This window comes from Haliotis rufescens, unplaced genomic scaffold (genome assembly GCF_023055435.1).
Source record: "Haliotis rufescens isolate VD_foot unplaced genomic scaffold, xgHalRufe1.0.p SCAF_141, whole genome shotgun sequence".
Lineage (NCBI taxonomy): Eukaryota > Metazoa > Mollusca > Gastropoda > Lepetellida > Haliotidae > Haliotis > Haliotis rufescens.
This window is the reverse complement of record NW_025963826.1, coordinates 167,679-187,731: the sequence shown is the minus strand read 5'-3', so window position 1 is coordinate 187,731 and position 20,053 is coordinate 167,679. Positions and strand designations below refer to the sequence as shown.

Sequence of the window (20,053 nt, the reverse complement as noted above, 5' to 3'; positions counted from 1 at the left end):
CAGTTGGTACTGAGGCTCAACATATATGCTCCCGTGTTTTTCAATATTTGAAATGTTTACCGTGTTTGACCATGCTCTTAAATTGTCTCGAAATGCATAGTTTCATCTGTAAACTTATCCTTAGAAATTGACAGAATGTTGGAGTGAAACATTGCCTCATACTTTTCTTCTTAAATGTTTTGTTCAGTTCGTCTAGGAGATTAGAACAAGTACTTGTTCGTGTTATATTATCCGTAACATCGGCAAAAGAAAGAATACACTTGAAAAATGTGACAAAATCATTATACACGTGATCAAAACGTTACTAGTTTGAGTGAGTTAGTGAGTATGGTTTTACGCCGCTTTTACCAATATTCCAGCAATATCACGGCGGGGGACACCAGATATGGGCTTCACACATTGTACCCATGTCGGGAATCGAACCCGGGTCTTTGGCGTGACGAGCGAACGCTTTAACCACTAGGCTACCCGACCGCCCCTTACTACAATTTGAAAACAGGCGCCAAAACACTGAAAACTTTATGTCCAAAACACAACTGTGATACCCGTATCAAATATATCACCATAGAAAAATCATTTCTTGTTTGTTTCACCATCAAACATGGGATATACTTTCTTTTGCCCAGCAGTGTATATGACTTTTATTTATTAATTCTTTTATATTTATATCATTCCATGATATGAAAACTCTTTATTCACTTATAAATTTTTTTAGATGAAATATGACAGTATATTACCCACGTGGTGAAGATGTTGAAATCCGGACGTCACACCTCCGTCGTACAAGGTTGACCTTGTTTTATTCGTATTGATTGGATAACCGTGACCTCTGTCACATCGGAACTACTTTTTTCATTCATAAAAAATCGCAAGACGTAATTCATTTTGCAACTACAAGGCATAACTGAAGCAATCTCATGAGAGCAAGAGATAATTACAAACACTTTATTAAACCAAACAAGATAGTCACACGCATCAAATTCGGTTTGCATTGTGTATAAGTTATGCATAGAGCTTCTACATACATTATATAATCGAGCTATATCCATTTACAATGTACGACTACCGACCAATAGATCGAGGGTCCCCATCCAGCGTGACGTACCCAACCACTTTCACAATGTTCAATTTGATTTAACGTAAACAGATAAGCGTGGTGAAATGAAGTCAGTTTAAACTAGCTGGTCAGATATCTAGACTTACTTGGGATGATCCGGTTGTGCCATTAGTGTCCCCTTCGAAGGTTTTTTGTGGCGCTGTTTCGGGAGTTGTTTGTTCACGACTGCACGAACAGATCACTCAAAGTGAACATTTAATTTACAAATACTTCAAAAACTCCGTCGAAGTGTACCTGATTTCAGATTATGGGGCCCAAAATATCCCAAATGAGAGCAATAACATTCCCTATCTCAAGTGTAAAACGCTGTGAGTAGATCACAGTTGTCTTTTCTTATTCCGGTGGTGACCTTGCCCTTCTTTCGAAGCTGTCACTGACATGCAAGCAGACTTGAATTTGTTGATGTTCACGTCTTCAGTATAGGGTGGTACAGTTAACATGAATGTCTCTGGCGAACAATATGATTTCCCTCTTCCAAAATGGTACGGACATGATATAAATTCAGCTGACTGATCAAGGAAACCGAACCATTTTGATTGCACAGCCGGAACACCGACAGTGCGAGTGACCGACTGGTTGGTCCGATATTCAAAGCCCGGCGCTAATGTGACTTTTCAAATTTTCTTACAGGTGCCCTGCGTACTAACAACATGGCGCTTGAATTATTATAAGTTGAAGAAATTCTTCCAAAAGGATCTTGAGCGTCGGTGCTGTTTTGTTTGCAAACACAACTGCAGGCGCATGTTGTTAAAGCGTATGCATAGAAATGTCAACAATGCCCATATTTGGACATATATCAATATTCATGTGCAACCAGATTTTGCAACCGGTTTCAGTTTGGTCTGTCAACGAACGAAAGTTGTTTTGTATTTACAATTAAATATATTTAACGTAGGTAATAAATAAAGTACCACACTCATTCTCGTTACATACCATTTTTACGAAACTCGTGAACTATCTATGGTATTTGACCTCGCTTTCGCTCGGTCAGATATCATTGGAAGTCCACTTGTTTCGTAAAAAATTGTTATCTAACGAGAATGAGTGTAGTATTCTCTGTGTATACATACTATATGTTTACAATAAACTTTATAACCAAGTTTTCAATCCTTGCATTTATGTTCGATTTTATGAAAATACTGTCTATGTTCAGGTGGTACAAAGTTTTATAACTTCAGTTTTATAAACTAACTTTGGCGAAATTACGCCCCCTTAATCAACTACACCGATACTTAGTTTTGATTGTTTGTTGTTAAACGCCACACTCAGCAATATTCCGGCTATATAACGGCTGTCAATAATCCAGTCTGGACCACAAAATCTAGAGATTGACATCTTGAGCAACCACCCACGCAGTTGCGATACGATGACATGTGGCTCTTTATTTACTGCATTGTCCAAACTATGTAAATCAACATAAGAAAATGGTGGAGTCTCTCACCGTTCTCAATATTGACGTCTCATTGGCTGGACTTTTATGTTCTAGGAACACCGTTCGCCATGACGTTCAGAATGTCATTCTCGCTTATATTAAAGCGTTTGGCAGTTTTACTAGTTTATAAATATCAAGGTACTTAAACCTTTATTATGGGCGAGGTGTAAATGGGCCAAGTTGCCCGAACACCTATAAAACGTAAAATGATCTATCAATCAATCGATGACATGCATCAACCAAGTCAGTGAGCCTGACCACCAGTCCCTTTTGTCACCTGTTACGAAAAGGATGGGTTGCTGAGACCTATTCCAACCCGGATCTTCATGGGGCCGATACGTCCTACCATTAACGGTTCAGTTGCCTGTCAGAACTTGACCACACAGATGAAGAGAGAAAAATATGAACAAATATTTTATTAATGTGTCACATTTATTACATGCATTCAAGCATTGAGAATATACTGTACCAAATGTCCGACCAAGAATGGCCTGTTAGACACAATAAAACACAATAATTTACATTACAGTAAAATAAATATTAAAATACAACACACAGTAAATAAAATATATAAAAGCGAACATAGTTTATATTAATAGCTACATACCATCACTCCACAGCAAGCATTCATCATCTACCTACACACAACATGCATACATATACGTTGTCCCCACCCCCACCCCCACCCCCACCGGACAAACGTACAAACACCCCCTTAAAACATCCCCCTTACACGCAAGTGGTTCAATACACAGTGAGTGAGTAGGTGTGGTTGTACGCCGCTTTTAGCAATATTAAAGCAATATCACGGCGGGGAACTCCAAAAATGGGCTTCACACATTGTACCCATGTCGGGAATCGAACCCGGGACTTCGGCGTTACTAGCGAACGTTATAATCACTAGTCTACCCCATCGCCCCTCCATAATCACAGACCGCACTAAAACGTGTGTACTATACCATACCCCCATCACCACGCCCGACGCGTTACTAACAAAGGGACGTAACTCTATTGTGACTCCATTTGATTCCAAATATTTTATTACTCTTCTTTGAGTTGTGGAGATATTTCATAATGTCTGATTTGTTTGTTTATTTGTTTTCAACGCCGCACGCAATATTCAGCTATATGATGGCGGTCTGTAAACAACGGGGATGATACTGCTGTGTCGTGTGGTGCTGTTTTTTTATATTTTGAGGTAACGAACCTTTAGTCAGGATGTGTCGTGTAAATCCCCATCACTCGTTTCATACAAAGTATTTCATCTTACTGGAGCAAAGACGATCAAAATACATTTCATTTACAGAGCGCCTGAAAATTCAGGGCAAACAATTTTTCTCGTCAATACAACATCCATTCGAATGTATTTAAAATGTTGATTTGGTGATGTCAGGAGATGGCTAGAATTTGTCAACATGTATTGCATGGTTTCATGAACTACTTCAGATAATCACAACTTAGGTAAAGTAACATACACTTTGCCACAGAACGTGACCATCTGATCCTCACAAACGTCAAACATGATACACTATCTGGGGACCTAGTCGTATCCAAAATATATACGCCGCTTTGAACCGAATTTCAGCTATTTCACGGGTTTTACCGGTCTTATGCCTTACCAGTGAGTGAGTGAGTTGGGTTTAACGCCGCTTTTAACAGTATTCCAGTTATATCGCGGCGTGTCAGCTTAATGTGGGAGGAAAGCCCGAAGTGATGCAGGTCTCAGACGTTTACCACTTCGGTGAAACCCACGAGCACGGGTATGGTGCTGACAAACCTAGAAACATAATCGGGTCGCACCGGGATTCGAACCCACAATTATAGGTTTCTGACGTGGCCAAGGGACGCAACTCTGCACAGCGAATCGCGGCGCCTTAGACGACTGAGCCACCCGTGCCCCCTTATGCCTTACCAAACCCACGTGCTTGACCATGGTGATGATAAACAAAGACACATATTCGGGGCAAATCTGGGATTCGAACCCACGTGAATAGGTTTCTGACACGCCTAAATGACGTAACTGCACAGCAGACCCGTGAAGATCCGGGGTAGAATCCGACAACTGGATAACGTCAGTCACGGAACACACTCGACGACAGGTTAACGCCACTGGAAACGCGATCACATTTTTTTCAAAAGAAATCTCGACCCGTAATGATCCGGATTAGAATAGGTCTTCAGCAACCCAGTCTTGCCGTAAAAGGTGACTATGCTTGTCGTAAAAGGCGACTAACGGGATCGGGTGGTCAGGTTCGCCGACTTGGTTGATGTATGTCATCGCATCCCAAATGCGTTGATCGATGTTTATGATGTCAAACACTGGATTGTCTGGACCAGACTCGATTATTTACAGACCGCCCTCACATAGCTGGAATATTGCTTAGTGTGGCGTAAAACAACAAACCAACCAATAAACCAACCAACTCTTATTTAACAAGCAGTGGTAATGCGTTTAAGATTATTGCACTGGATTGTCTGGTTCAGACTCGATTATTTACAGACCGCCCTCATATAGCTGGAACATCGCTGAGTGCGGCGTTAAACAACAAACGAACAAATAAATCGTACTGTACTGACATAACGTATTAACGTCATAAGAAAAACTGCCACCACACGATCCATGACATGGCATACTAGGATGTTTCAGGTTGATGTGAAAGACTCGATTATTGACATACCGCCGTCCATAGATGGAATATTGAGTGCGGCGTTAAACAACAAATACACAAACAAACAATTTAACCTTCACAGCAAAACTGAGGTGCCACAAAACGATTTGTGCACCCATGACTCCCGAAATCCGCACAGGGCGGGATAATAGACTATAAAATCTAATGCTTTGAGTCGTGTTGCAAATTCAACACAGTAAACACACCTCAGGACGCAACTCCGCACAGCGACAAGCGCCTCAGGCGATTGGGCCTTGCGTGACCCCGGAAATCAATTCAGGGCGTGGCAAGTACTGTTATCCTATTGCAAATATTCGAGAGTAAATTACTCCACAAAATTCTTTTGTTTGTTGATCGTTTAACATGATAAAGCTTAAGTACAGCTGTATGACGGCGGTCTGTAAATAATCTAGTCTGGATAGTTACTGACACTATGAGCATCGATCTGCACAATTGGGACGCAAGCCTATCCTCTTACGACAAGCATAGGATGCTTGACCAATTCTAACCCGGTTCTTCACATAATACAGTCGTTGTTATTGTTGTTTGTTTGTTGTTTAACGCCGCACTCAGCAATATTCCAGCTATATGACGGCGGTCTGTAAATAATCGAGTCTGGACCAGACAATCCAGTGATTGATATCATGAGCATCGATCCACGCAATTGGGATACGATGACATGCATCAACCAAGTCAGCGAGCCATGACCACCCGATCCCGTTAGTCGCCTTTTACGACAAGCATAGTCACCTTTTACGGCAAGCATGGGTTGCTGAAGACCTATTCTAACCGGGATCTTCACGGGTCTATAATACAGTCACCGTGACAGTCCCGAGCATCTACATCTTTGGGACCCGTGAACATCCGGGTTAGAGTATGTCTTCAGCAACCCATGCTTGACGTAAGAGGCAACTAATAGGATCGGCTGGTCATCGTATCCCAATTGCGTAAATCGATGCTCATGATGTCAATCACTGGATTGTCTGGTCAAGACTCGATTATATACAGACCCCCGTCATATAGCTGGAATATTGCTGTTGAGTGCGATGTTAAACAACAAACAAACAAGAAAACAATATAATATACGTTTGGAAAATGCCACATTTGTCAACACCATACCCCTGCTCGTGGGTTTCATCAAAGTGATAAAGGGCAATACTAATAGAGAGAGAGAGAGAGAGAGCGTATTTTATTAAGATGTCACGTGCAAATAACATATACATACTGCATAAAAACAAAAAAAAACAATTTTCATCGGTATTGCACCGAGCCTTTACAGGCTTATGAGACATCGTATGTACATTAAAACATGTATAAAACTATCCAAGTAAAACATTGTAAGCTTTTGTAAGCAACAAGTAAACAAAGCCAAATACACTCACGAAGCCTTTGAAAACTGAAACAGACTATAGACGCACACACACACTGGGACATCCTTTCAAGCCAGCTGTGACACTTTTTGTAACGCCGAGTTCGTTTTAATTATAATCTTGTCACATTGGAATAGGATTTAGTAACAACCCCATTGCACGATGCGAAGGTAAGAGATTCGGCCATTCATATCGTATTTGAGGTGGTTAAATTTACGTAAATATTTCAGATCTGTCCTATTGGGCATATGTTTTGTATACACTTGCCTCGCCGGATTGTTAAACATATTCTGTTTATGACAAACACGCTGCGACTATTCAACCGTGAACAAGTTTTGTGTTGCATAACTTATTTGTGGAGAAGGCCGTGTGTGAACCTCATGCACATGACATAAATTTCACTTTGTGCGGGACTCGTGACACGAGCCGCGTAATATCGGGAGCTGTTTCGTTATAACGTGAATCTATTGTTTGCGTCAGCTGTCACATTATTTATCCGTTCGGTTGTTGAATCATGCAGCCTCCGTTATGCTTGTTTATTATATTTGATATTTATGGAAATAGCTATAGGTCATATGTTCATTACTGTAACTACGAAAGCCTATAGGGGTCAAAACCGCAAAACATGTATTTTTCTTGACAGTCGTAATTACGGGAAGAAAACTGTAATAACGAGAATAAAGTCGATATTACGAGGTCTTAATGATGTAGTTACGAGGGTTTTGTGTCACTACGGTGTGTCACTACGGTTTGGGCCCTAATAGGTTTTCGTACTGTACTGAGACCCTTGACGATCCGGGGTCGAATAGGTCTTCACAACCCATGCTTACCGTAAAAAGGTGACTATGCTTGTCGTAAGAGGCAACTAACGGAATCGGGTGGTCAGGCTTGCTGACTTGGTTGACGCATGTCATAATATCCCAATTGCGTGGGTCGATGCTCATGATCTCAATCACTGGATTGTCTTGTCCAGACTCGATTTTTTACAGACCGCCGTCATATAGCTGGAATATTGCTGAGTGCGGCGTTAAACAAAAAACAAACAAATAAATCGTACTGTACTAACATAACGTATTAACGTCACGTGAGCCGACATACGATCCATGCCATGCCATACCAGGATGGTTCCTGTGAAATGAACATTCTTTAAACAGAATATTCCCGAGTGCCTCATTAAACAACAAACAAACAAACAAACAAACAAATAAACAAACCAGCCTTATATTGAACACGGCGACCACTTCGGGTTTCCCTTTATTTTACAGGAAGCTGATATTACTGAAATACAGTAAACTACGGTTATAACGAACTCAACAGGACCACTAATTTTAGTTCGATATAACTGTAGTTCGTTATACGCATATATACAGCATAAATACAGCAAATAGTCGGGACAAAAAAGTAAGTTCGTTATATCCGTCAGTTTGTTTTAAGCGTGTTCGTTATAAACGTAGTATACTGTGCTGTCAAGCATGGTTAATCCGAATTGAGCGACGAAGTGTTTACCTAAAATGGTCAGTTTGTGAAGGGTTTACGGTACTTGCTGTAATCTCTCTGTATGGTGTCCTCAGGCACCGTGGCGTTGTATATGACACCCAACTGTCGCCCAGATGGCGGTGTCGTGACATATGACGGAGCAGTACGAAGGGGAACGGATGTCTTGAACGTCGTGTTATGCATGGTCGGTGGATGTCATTTATTTAGATGCCAAGCTCTGTTAAAACATAGACGTGTATACAGACCCATTGCTTACCTGAATTTGTATACATTTTAGCGGTTATTGTCCAATCAAAACGCTAGAGAGCTAAACACTATCGAGATTTATCTATGAAATATATAAAGTTGCAAGAAAACGAAAACGGAAAAGACATATATCCATGCTTGAAATGCTGTCATCTTGTCATATTTCAATTTGTGTACATCTAGGCGGTTTTTGCCCAATCAAAATGCAAGAGAACTTAAGAACCTATCGAGATTTATCGATGAAATATTTAAAGTTGCAAGAGTGAGTGATAATGGCGTCCAATCTGTCTGGTGATTTTTAAAAAAACAGCGTTTTACTCTACAAACCAGGGGTGTGGTTCAAACAGTACAAAGGGCATGCATGTACACATACAATATTCATATATGACATGATACCAACATGTCATAGATGGTATATATATTTTCCGTTTTGTGTCTTCTTACAACTTTAGGGGGCATGGGTGGCCCAGTCGTCTAAGGCGCCGCGATTCGCTGTGCAGAGTTGCGTCCCTTGGGCACACCAGAAACCTATGATTGTGGGTTTGAATCCCGGTTCGCCCTGATTATGTTTCTAGGTTTGTCAGCACCATACCCGTGCTCGTGGGTTTCACCGAAGTGGTAAACGTCTGAGACCTGCATCACTTCGGGCTTTCCTCCCACATTAAGCTGACACGCCGTGATATGACTGGAATTCTGTTAAAAGCGGCGTTAAACCCAACTCACTCACTTACTCAGATATTTGCGTGTTTTAGTTCAATCATGCTGCAGAGTGGAAATATTACCATGAAACGCAAATCGATTGCCCTGATTGCGCGTTAGTCCTTATCAGTCCTCAATCTCACTTAAACTCTTCAGACGTAATTCAATAAAAGCAAATCGTTTTAGTTACAACAAAATCAGGAAATACGTTGTCGTGTGACGGGATTTTTTAGGTCCTACACTTGATTGTCTGGTATGTTCACAGGCCGTCGTCGTCGTCGTCGTCGTCGTCGTCGTGTTGCAGGAGTAGTGCTGTGCGGCGTCAGGCAATAAACACATTCTTGTTTATGCAGATTGTGTGAATACTTGCCCTGGTGTCATTACTAGTTTTCAGTGATCTATTTATGTCACCTTCACCGCTATGTTGCCCATGGGGTCCGGGTAAGGATATACAGTAAACTACGGTTATAACGAAATCAAAGGGACCACTAATTTTAGTTCGTTATAACCGTAGTTCGTTATAAGCATATATACAGCATAACGACAGCAAATAGTCGGGACAAAAAGTAGGTTCGGTATATCCGTCAGTTCGTTATAGGCGTGTTCGTTATAAACGTAGTTTATGTATGTTCCCAGAAGTCAGTGGGAATGCTTGTGGAAAGAGGAAACTGAACGGACTAACCCGACGGTTATCGTTCACCATGTCACTATAAACGTTCAGTCCGCCGTCATATAACTGGGGTGTTGCAGAGTGCGGCGTCAAGCAAGGACCAAACAAACAAACAAACAAACAAACAAAGGGCTCTGCAGCATAGAACCAAATATTGTTCCAGGATTTCGAAGTAACAACGAAAATATGATATATCCTACTCATTGAACGCAGGTGCAGCAAACCAGTCAGAATCTTGTTTACTACAAAAAAATAACTTGAGTTTGGCGAGAAAAAGGAAATGTGAATTTGGAAGGCTTGTATTTAAGACCCGCTCACCCTAACATTGCCCACGCCCCTGATAGTGTTTATATTATTTAACACTACCTAAAGTGAAATATAGTTCTTGCTCCAAATTCTAACCTTATAGACGTCGTGCAATTTAAAGTGTGTCAGATGTCCAGGGGATATCAGCTGTGACCTCGGTCCTGTCTCTTACTTCTTCGCGATGTGGGGGCGTGGCCTAAGGGGACACTGTGGTACATATTAGAATCAAATTTTATCCGGGGTAGAAAAAGGTCTTCAGCAACCCATGTTTGCTGTAAAAGGCGACTCGGCTTGTCGTAGGGGGCGACTAACGAGATCGAGTGGTCAGGCACGCTGACTTGGTTGATGCATGTCATAGATCCCAAGTGCTTGGATCGATGCTCATGATGTCAATCACCGGTTTGTCTGATCCATACTCGATTATGTACAGACCGCCGTCATATAGCTGGAATATTGCTGAGTGCGGCGTTAAACAACAAACAAACAAAACAAACAAACAAAGAATCAAGTTTACTTTAATAGATGAAATAAAACATTTTTCTAAAAGATCCGTTTTCCCTTCTCATTCTATCAATAACAACAATATATTTTTGACTGGCCTTAACAGCTGATAAGCTTTTGTTTGTTTGTTTGTCTGTTATTTAACGCCGCACTCAGCAATATTCCAGCTTATGATAAGAGATGAACAGATAAGTGGACATAACAAAGCTTTTGTTGACGACGTAAACATTGACATATGATTTAATTTCATACCTACCGGTAATCCAGGATAAGTTGAACCAACAAAAAAAAAACAGGTTTGAGACAAGGTGGCGGTGCACAGAGTGTGGCTTGAATTTGGTTGGTTACAGGTAGAGAGGGTTAACGCATGTTGTGCACGTGCATGTCATGACGATGAAATTGACTACGCTCCCGAGGACACAAGTGTTGCTTGTAAGACAATTTAGAACTCGTTTTGACAAGTAAATACCACAACTAAACGTCGTTTGATTGAAGTTAATTACAAACAGATAAACATGTCAAAGCAGGTAAGCATGCTTAAATCACCTATCAGCAGGCTCGAGAATTGGCCTGTAATGTCATAAATTACATGGTGAAAGAGACCCGTGAAGATCCGGGGTAGAATAGGTCTTCAACAACCCATGCTTGCCGTAAAAGGCGACTATGCTTGTCGTAAAAGGCGACTAACGGGATCGGGTGGTCAGGCTCGCTGACTTGGTTGATACATGTCATCGATCCCAATTCCGACAACTGGATAACGTCAGTCACGGAACACACTCGACGATAGGTTAACGCCACTGGAAACGTTATTACATTATTTGAAAATCGACCCGTTATGATCGGGATTAGAATAGTTCTTCAGCAAACCATGCTTGCAGTAAAATGCGTCTATTCTTGTCGTAAGAGGCGACTACCGGGATCGGGTGGTCAGGCTCGCTGACTTGGTTGATGTATATCATCGTATCCCAAATGCGTGGATCGATGCTCATTATATCAATCACTGGTCCAGACTCGATTATTTACAGACCGCCGTCATATAGCTGTAATATTGCGGAGTGATGCGTTAAACAACAAACAAACATGGAGAAAGAATTTACAAATACACTTACCAAAGCATTGTCAAAAGCGAGCATTTCTGCTGTCTCTATCTACACCAAAGCGCATCAGAATGTGCAGACGAGTGCCATGATTATCCGTGCTTGCTTGTTTGTTGTTTAATGCCGCACTCAGCAATATTACAGCTATATGACGGCTGTAAATAATCGAGTCTGGACCAGACAATCCAGTGCTTGACATCATCAGCATCGATCCACCCAATTGGGATCGATGACATTCATCAATCAAGTCAGCCAGCCTGACCACCCGATCCCCTTAGTCGCCTCTTACGACAAGCATAGTCAATTTGTACGGCAAGGATGGGTTGCTGAAGACCTATTCTACCCAGATCCTCACGGATCCCATGATTATCCAGTTGTCACCATATAAATCCAGCTAGCAATATTACGTTTACAGCATGCTAAAACCCCATAAACAGTCACATGGGATGAATTAAGGAATTTGTCATTGAGTCAACTGTCACTACGTTAAGGCCTCACCCTTCACAACCATTGATGAATGGCGTGACACTATCATTATTGCTCTCTAGATAACAGAATTCAATAATAACAGCAAAAGAATTCCCTTCATTGTCACCGTATTCACAGTCATCGGGCACCCCACATCAGCACGTAGCATAATGTGCTATTGAACTCAGCCGAGACAGACAGGGCGGACCTCATACATAAACATACGGGGTTAATTGTCAGGTATATCTTTCCTGACTTCCCAGTAACTTTGGGCAGATGAAAACACTCAGTTGTTGCGTTCATGTGGCATGGACGTGTCGGGGCTGTTCATATGGAAGTTTCGTATTGACAAACACGTCTGGCTTGTGATACCAGGTTTATAACTCCTGTATAAATGGTAACTAGAGAAATGCATTGAAAAGCAGTCATGGGATGTAACATGTACGTTAAGTATGGATGCATGTGAACACATTGTGCAGACGAGGGTTGATTCAGACACCAATGACCAATCCCACCTGAGCGAAAAACACCCCAACCCATACAACATAATCAGTGTTACTCCTACCTACCCCCACCCATACAACATAACCAGTGTTACTCCTGCCTACCCCCACCTATACAACATAACCAGTGTTACTCCTGCCTACCCCCACCCATACAACATAACCAGTGTTACTCCTGCCTACCCCCACCTATACAACATAACCAGTGTTATTCCTACCCTACCCCCACCCATACAACATAACCAGTGTTACTCCTACCTACCCCCACCCATACAACATAATCAGTGTTACTCCTACCTACCCCCACCTATACAACATATAACCAGTGTTACTCCTACCTACCCCCACCCATACAACATATATAACCAGTGTTACTCCTGCCTACCCACACCCACACAGTATAACCAGTGTTACTCCTACCCTACCCATACAACATAACCAGTGTCACTCTTACCTACCCCCAACCAGACAACATAACCAGTGTTACTCCTGCCTACCCCCACCCTGACAACATAACCAGTGTTACTCCTACCTACCCCAACCCATACAACATAATCAGTGTTACCCCTACCTACCCCCACCCATACAACATAACTAGTGTTACTCCTACCTACCCCACCCATACAACATAACCAGTGTTACTCCTACCTACCCCCACCCATACAACATAATCAGTGTTACTCCTACCTTCCCCCACCCATACAACATAACCAGTGTTACTCCTACTCCCGAACTATACATCAGAACCAGCGTTACTCCTACCCCCACCCATACAACATAACCAGTGTTACTCCTACCTATCCCCAACCAGACAACATAACCAGTGGTAATCCTACCTACCCTCATACAACATAACCAGTGTTAATCCTACCTACCCCCACCCATACAACATAACCAGTGTTACTCCTACCTACCCCCACCCATACAACATATCCAGTGTTAATGTTAGCTTAGAATTTACATTCCCAGGTCCTTGGTAGTGGATGTTTATCATGCAAATATTTGCTGCGCGTTCCGAGAAAGGCTTATGTTTATGTTAGCATACTATATTGTACAAACATTCACTGCCTCAAACGTTAAACACTGTAGAATAGCTCCTGTACGACACGACACAATCTAGGACACACGCTACGCACCACAGTACACCGTACAACAACATGATATGCACAAAGACATGCAACCACAACACGACACATATTACATGACACACACTGACACAACACACAATGGCAACACTCGACACCCCATAACGTGTACAACACCTACACGTTCATGACACGCAACGGCAACATGACACTCGACGACAACATGGCACTCGACGACAACATGACACACGTGTACAACAGCTACATGTACGTGACACTCAACGGCACATAACACACGTGTACAAGACACACGACGACATGACACACGTATACAAGACCTACATGTACAGAAAGTAGACCACGCCCACCAACCGACTACTGTTTCCCGATTGGCTGCTAATAGAATGGGCGGGGCTTTCACTGATGTTTTCTACATTTGTTGGTGTGTTAATAATTTTATCAGAAGTACCGGGTATGTGAAGCCATTAATGAGTACGTATTTATTTATAAGTATTGACCTCAATATGTGTGTGTTATGGAGATATAAACGTAAAAACTGGTTTGCAAATTTTACGTAAATCAGCCGTATATACATCGGTTTTTATGTTTCGATCCATATAGTCAATTCTGAAATCAACAATATATTGTGTAAATGGCGCTGGTGTATAAGGTAGCTGCTAAAGAAAATCGCCCCCATGGTGTACTACAAGAAGCTAAAGCATCTGCTCGGAGGACGGTAGGTCGATGGTTCGATCCCCGGTCGCGTCATACCGAAAGTCGTTGAAAGATGGTACTCGTTGTTTCCATGTCTGGTGCTCGGCATTATGTGGATAAAACAAGAACTGGTCGGGTCGGAGTTTGAGTGTGGGTGGGTGGTTGGCGTATTCATGTTAAACTGCGTCATAGTATCTCAGTGGACTGGCACAATAAAACCAGCATTAGTCCCGACTTGTACAAGCTAATACACACACATGAATGTACTCACGCACATACACGTGTACATGTGTGTACGTCGCTAAATAAGTGAAGTACATAAATAATTTGAAGGCGAAGCTAGACCCATTCACCTCACCACCACCATCACTGCTCCTCCTTGTTTGTCAGCAACACGACCGTTAGCCAGGTGATGTTTACGACAGATGTTATCTGTACAAGATAGTTGGTATCTTGACCTGTACGAACTCAGCTGACTATATGACTGGTCAGCTGACTATAGGCCGGCATTAAGGACTGGTCGGCACCGAGTCCCCGAGTGTGTGTGGCTGGATGGCGCGTCCATGTTAAACTGCGGCATGGTATCTCAGTGGGCTAGCACTATAAAATCGGTATTAGTCCGTGCCACCACAACTCCTACCCACCAATCCATCCACCAAAAACAACAATATTATTTATCATTAGCTCTTTATATCACGATCTTACAAGCAAATAAATTCTGTGTTTGTTAAGATACATAGACAATAACTTACGAGTGACGAGGAAGGACGGTTTACGAGCTAATTTAATTTTGTAAGTCACGAGCTTTGGTGAGTGACTTACCACAAAGAAATTCACGAGGGACAGATAACCTGTCATTTCTCGTCACAAGTAGTTTATTGTTTTTATTACCCATTGTCAAATTTAAACATAACAAGCTAAAAAGAAACACCAAAATTCACCTTAATAAAAGTGAGGCGAAATCACATTTTGGTATATTCCTACGAGTGTGAAATTCCTGGAATTTCACCGAAGCACAGTCCAACTACATTATGATTCCACGATAGTAAAATAGTTCATTTGAAACGTATCTATATCTGGGAATATTAAACCAAATATTCCGTCATTCAACACTGGGAATCATTTTGTTTTCAGTCATTAAAAACATTAAGTAATTCATAGTAGGTGGCATAGGATATCTGATAATTAATATAAATAATCAAACACGTGCAGTTTCCTTCAATCCATTCACCAGTTTCGCGGTCGTCATTGCGCATTGGATGAATTGGATGGTAGAACCACGTCATGTGTTTGTACCGCTGAAGCTACGGGTATCACAGTCGAGTCACAAACCGCAGTGGAGAGTGTGTGCGCGGACATAGGCCTAGCAACGGGTTCATTCGGTGCATTGGAACTTGAATGTTGGAAAGATTTCAACTTCCCGAGGTTAGGGAGTTAACTGACTATAAAAGTCCAGTTTCAACACTTACCGAACTAGGCTGGAATTATGGAGTCATATTTGGGCTGGACTAACGAATCTATGCATATTCTAATCAAAATCGCGTAACAAAAACAACATCAAATACCGTGCAGATTTCGGTTGATTGCAGGATTTGCAAAGCATGTGTACTATTTCCTTAGCCTCAACAGATATTTTCCAAATCTTTTCAGGTTTTCAATCAAAGTGCTTACGTTATTTGATGCAATTCGTAAAGTAAGACCCGTTGTATTACAATATAGATCTTGATTATCGTTCAGATCGTCTTTTCTGGTCGCCGCTATATTGTTTGAAGCAAATGAAAGTGATATCAGAGGTGAAATCTGATTGGCCAATATGAGGGACATAGAACTCGTAATAGCCACTGGTGGCGCTACGATCGAATCCAGAAATTCCGGTGGGGTGGGGGGTGGGGGGGGTGGGGTGGGGGGGGTGGGGTGGGGGGGGTGGGGGGGGGGGGGGGGGGGGGTTGTATGGCAGACACTGAAGACACTGTTTCTGGAAGAACATGTATCCGAAGCTCACCGATCTCTGTTTTGACAAACAGTTCCATGTTTACTCTTTCAAATACCATTTCATCGATCGTGACTAGAGCATTCAATTGTCGCCATGTCTGTTTACGTTCCACGTTCTACGAGGTAGCAGATGATTATTCATGCATATTCAATGTTTTAAGAAATCCTATCAATGTATTGTGTAAGCCATAAGCGTTGGCAACAAATGTAAACGTTTATCCTAAATTTAAAATGAAAACTTATGTTCGGTAGAATTTGTGTGGTTTGTTTGTGGTATAAAGATGAATGAACCTCATATGTGGATGAAGAAAGTAGTTCCGGCAACCAATCAAATGACAGCATTCTGAAACATCCAATCAGCTGTAAGCGAAATGTACTAACCCACACCTCCTTCCCGCAGGGGTAATAAAAGAAGAAACGATTAGTACACGCAGCCACACACACATGCATTCACTTCGCAATATAAATATATAAATCGTGAACGCGACGCGAAATCCCATTTCACACCCAGCTTTCCTGGTAAGTTGAAAATATTGCTCAGCGCAGAAGCGGCTGACATTAACATACACATAAAGTGTATACATATTCACCTATAGAATCACGTTGTATATTCCAAGGCACGTCTGTTGTGTGTACACATATGTACATACACGATTGTCATCAATGTTTAGCTCCCTACTAGTGCCTCGTGAAAGCTCCTCACAAGGTCGCTTTGTGTTTACTTTGGGAAGATATATAGAACGGGTATTCTGATATGGGTATTCATGAGGGTTGATATTCCCCCGGGACGTTGTTGTGAGTTTGTGGGACACAGTTGTGGACATTATCTCCTATTGCAGGGACGGGGAGGATTAGGGACATATCTCAAAAGTTCATGCGTTCTTGCAAGCCACGGATCTGGTGTGCTGGCCGCATTTGCTGAAGGAGAGATACATTTGGAATACTGCTTTTTTAGGTAAGCCCTGTTACTGTTGGTACATGTATGTTACGAGGTTTTGTTGAAGTGAAATGGTTTAACGCTCAAGATTATTGGACTTATATATCGATGTGCATGCGCGCGCGCGCGTGTGTGTTTAGTCCGGATTGATGCTGGTTTTATAGTTCTCGCCAACTGAGATGCCATTTGGCAATTTAACATGGATACTCCACCCAGACGCATTATAATGACTTCGCGCCGGTCAGTCATTGTTTTATTCCCTTAACGCTAAGCAAGTTAAACATACATGCGGCCTTTTAACGACTTTTTTGCATGACGTGGCCGGAGATCGAACCACCGATGTTCGGTTCAAAGGACAGACCACGGGCGTCTGGTATCCTATGATAACATCAACAAATAACATAGAGGTTTTTGTCGAGGGATATGTGGTCACTTTTTTATTCGTAATTATGTCAAAATACCTTAAACTCTTGTGTTCCTCAGATGTGACAGACAAATAAGATCGTGGGTTCGAATCCCTGCTTCCCCTGCTTTTCATCACTTTGGGCTATCATCCAACATCAAGCTGACACGCCTTGATGTAACTGAGATACAACTCAAAGCGATATTATACCCGATGCAACTCACTCACTCACTCACTCACTCACTCACAACTGTCCCATCATGATTGCAATTTTTTTTGTCTTGCCACAATTTCACGCAAATCGGTCAGTTCATTCACGCTATTGTTTTGTTTGTTTGCGCTCGTCAGAGAAATGATGGACCCGACAAATCTTCAGCAACCCATGCTTCCCGTAAAAGGCGACTATGCTTGACGTAAGAGGCGACTAACGGGATCGGGTGGTCAGGCTCGCTGTCTTGGTTGATGCATCGTATCCCAATCGCGTAGATTGGTGCTCATGATATCAATCACTGGGTTGTCTGGTCCAGACTCGAATATTTACAAACCGCCGCCATATCGTTGGAATAATGCTGGGTGCGGCGTTAAACCACAAACAAACAATGACACGCTATCAACTTAGTCACCACGTAAGACCACCCAGTCTATCAAATAACCTTTAAAGACAAGCATTCATAGCTGGGATCTATAATAAGAGTTCTCATCCTGACGGTCAGTGTCAAACTGAACACATACAATGTAACAGTGTTGAAAGTACGTCAAATTAAAAACAATATATATACCGGGCCGTCTTCAAGCTTATTACGGGGCCGTCGGGTAGCCTAGTGGTTAAAGCGTTCGCTCGTCACCCCGAAGACCCAGGTTCGATTCCCGACATTGATACAAAGTGTGAAGCCCATTTCTGGTGTCCCCCGCCGTGTTATTGCTGGAATATTGCTGGAATATTGCTAAAAGCGGCGTCAAACCATACTCACTCACTCAAGCTTATTACACCAAATCAGCGTCTCAGCGTATTTTAACATTGGCTTAAGATGCGCTGAACAGAGCCTTAACACAAACAAACGTCGTCAGTAGCTCACATGGCAATACGGCGACAAACAAAAGCTTCGCATTCACATGTAAATTGTGGTAAATATACCGTTGTGAGATAAATCCATTGTATGGCCACACAAGAGCTATTCCCCGAGGAATAAACCGTCAACCTCTGATATAAAACACTGGGCGGAATGTTTGTACAGACGATGGCTTATATCTTATGGTGACAACCCATGTACACAGCATGATGATTATATGACCTCTCACGAAACTTCTCGATATGCAGGGGGCACGGGTGACCTATATTGGGGCGCCGCGATTCGCTGTGCAGATCTGCGTCTCTTGGGCACACCAGAAACCTATCATTGTGGGTTCGAATCCCGGTTCAACCCGATTATGTTTCTTTGACAGCTCCATTCCCGTTGTTGTGGCTTTCACCAAATTGGCAGACCTCTGGGACCTGCATCACTTTAAGCGTTCCTCCCAAATCAAACTTACACGCCCTCAAACAACTGAATTAGTGTTCCAAGCAGAGTAATACCAATCTCACTCACATATTTGTACAGCCCTTGATGTTATGGCCCAATGATACGACTGTTTGACTACTTAACTCTCTTGAACTGATTAAATTTTGATTATATGTTTTGTAATTAATAAACATTTTAGAATTGGTTGAATGAAACATGTTAACTGAGATAATCATTGTTAGTGGCTGTACCCTTGATGGGGGTTAAAGTAGTGTAAAATGATTGTCCTCCAGAGAGACCACGTCATTCGAAGTAATTTTTTTCCACCACAATTTTAATCGTAGAATATGTGTGCGTTTAATCTGGCTAAATTTGTCAATAATCGCCATCAGCTGAGGGGATGATGTAAATCCGGCTGGGGTCCATGCAGGTTGCAAAAGTACTGTAAGTCCCCATGGACCCTAGCATGGTGATCTACCTTCAGCTGCTGGCGATCTATAGCCCTTTTTATATTGTACTGTTTCTTTTAGTGATATCTTTTTATGGTTGTATGCTAGTTTTAAACATTAATCTGTGATATTTTAGTAATTTTACTGTCCATCGATGACAGGTTTTATTTAGTTTAAATATATGTATTAAAAATGTATAACTTCTCTTTATATGGTATGGCTGAAATATTGCCGATGTGACGTAAAGCATTTACTCACTCACTCACTCACTTATTTGTACAGCCCTTGATGTTATGGCTTAATGTTACGACTGTTACAGTACTCTCTTGAACTGATATTTAACCATGAGTTGTGTACAGATGGAATGATAAACGTTTGTGAGCTACTTTTTTCACCACA

The 20,053-nt window shown here is 41.9% G+C and overlaps 1 protein-coding gene across 3 annotated transcripts in view; it reads left to right on the top strand.

Annotated features, from left to right (window-relative positions):
- The first annotated feature begins 6,647 nt into the window (after window positions 1-6,647).
- The window catches only part of LOC124140791 (glucose transporter type 1-like), a 42,287-nt gene continuing 28,881 nt past the window's right edge, over window positions 6,648-20,053 (top strand). For 2 of the 3 annotated variants that reach the window (XM_048395778.1, XM_046508563.2), the window contains exons 1-2: window positions 6,648-6,758; window positions 17,206-17,321. The gene's annotated coding sequence lies outside the window, so the exon portion shown is untranslated. The remainder of the gene's footprint in view (window positions 6,759-17,205; window positions 17,322-20,053) is intronic. The other variant, XM_046508564.2, reaches the window with a different exon arrangement.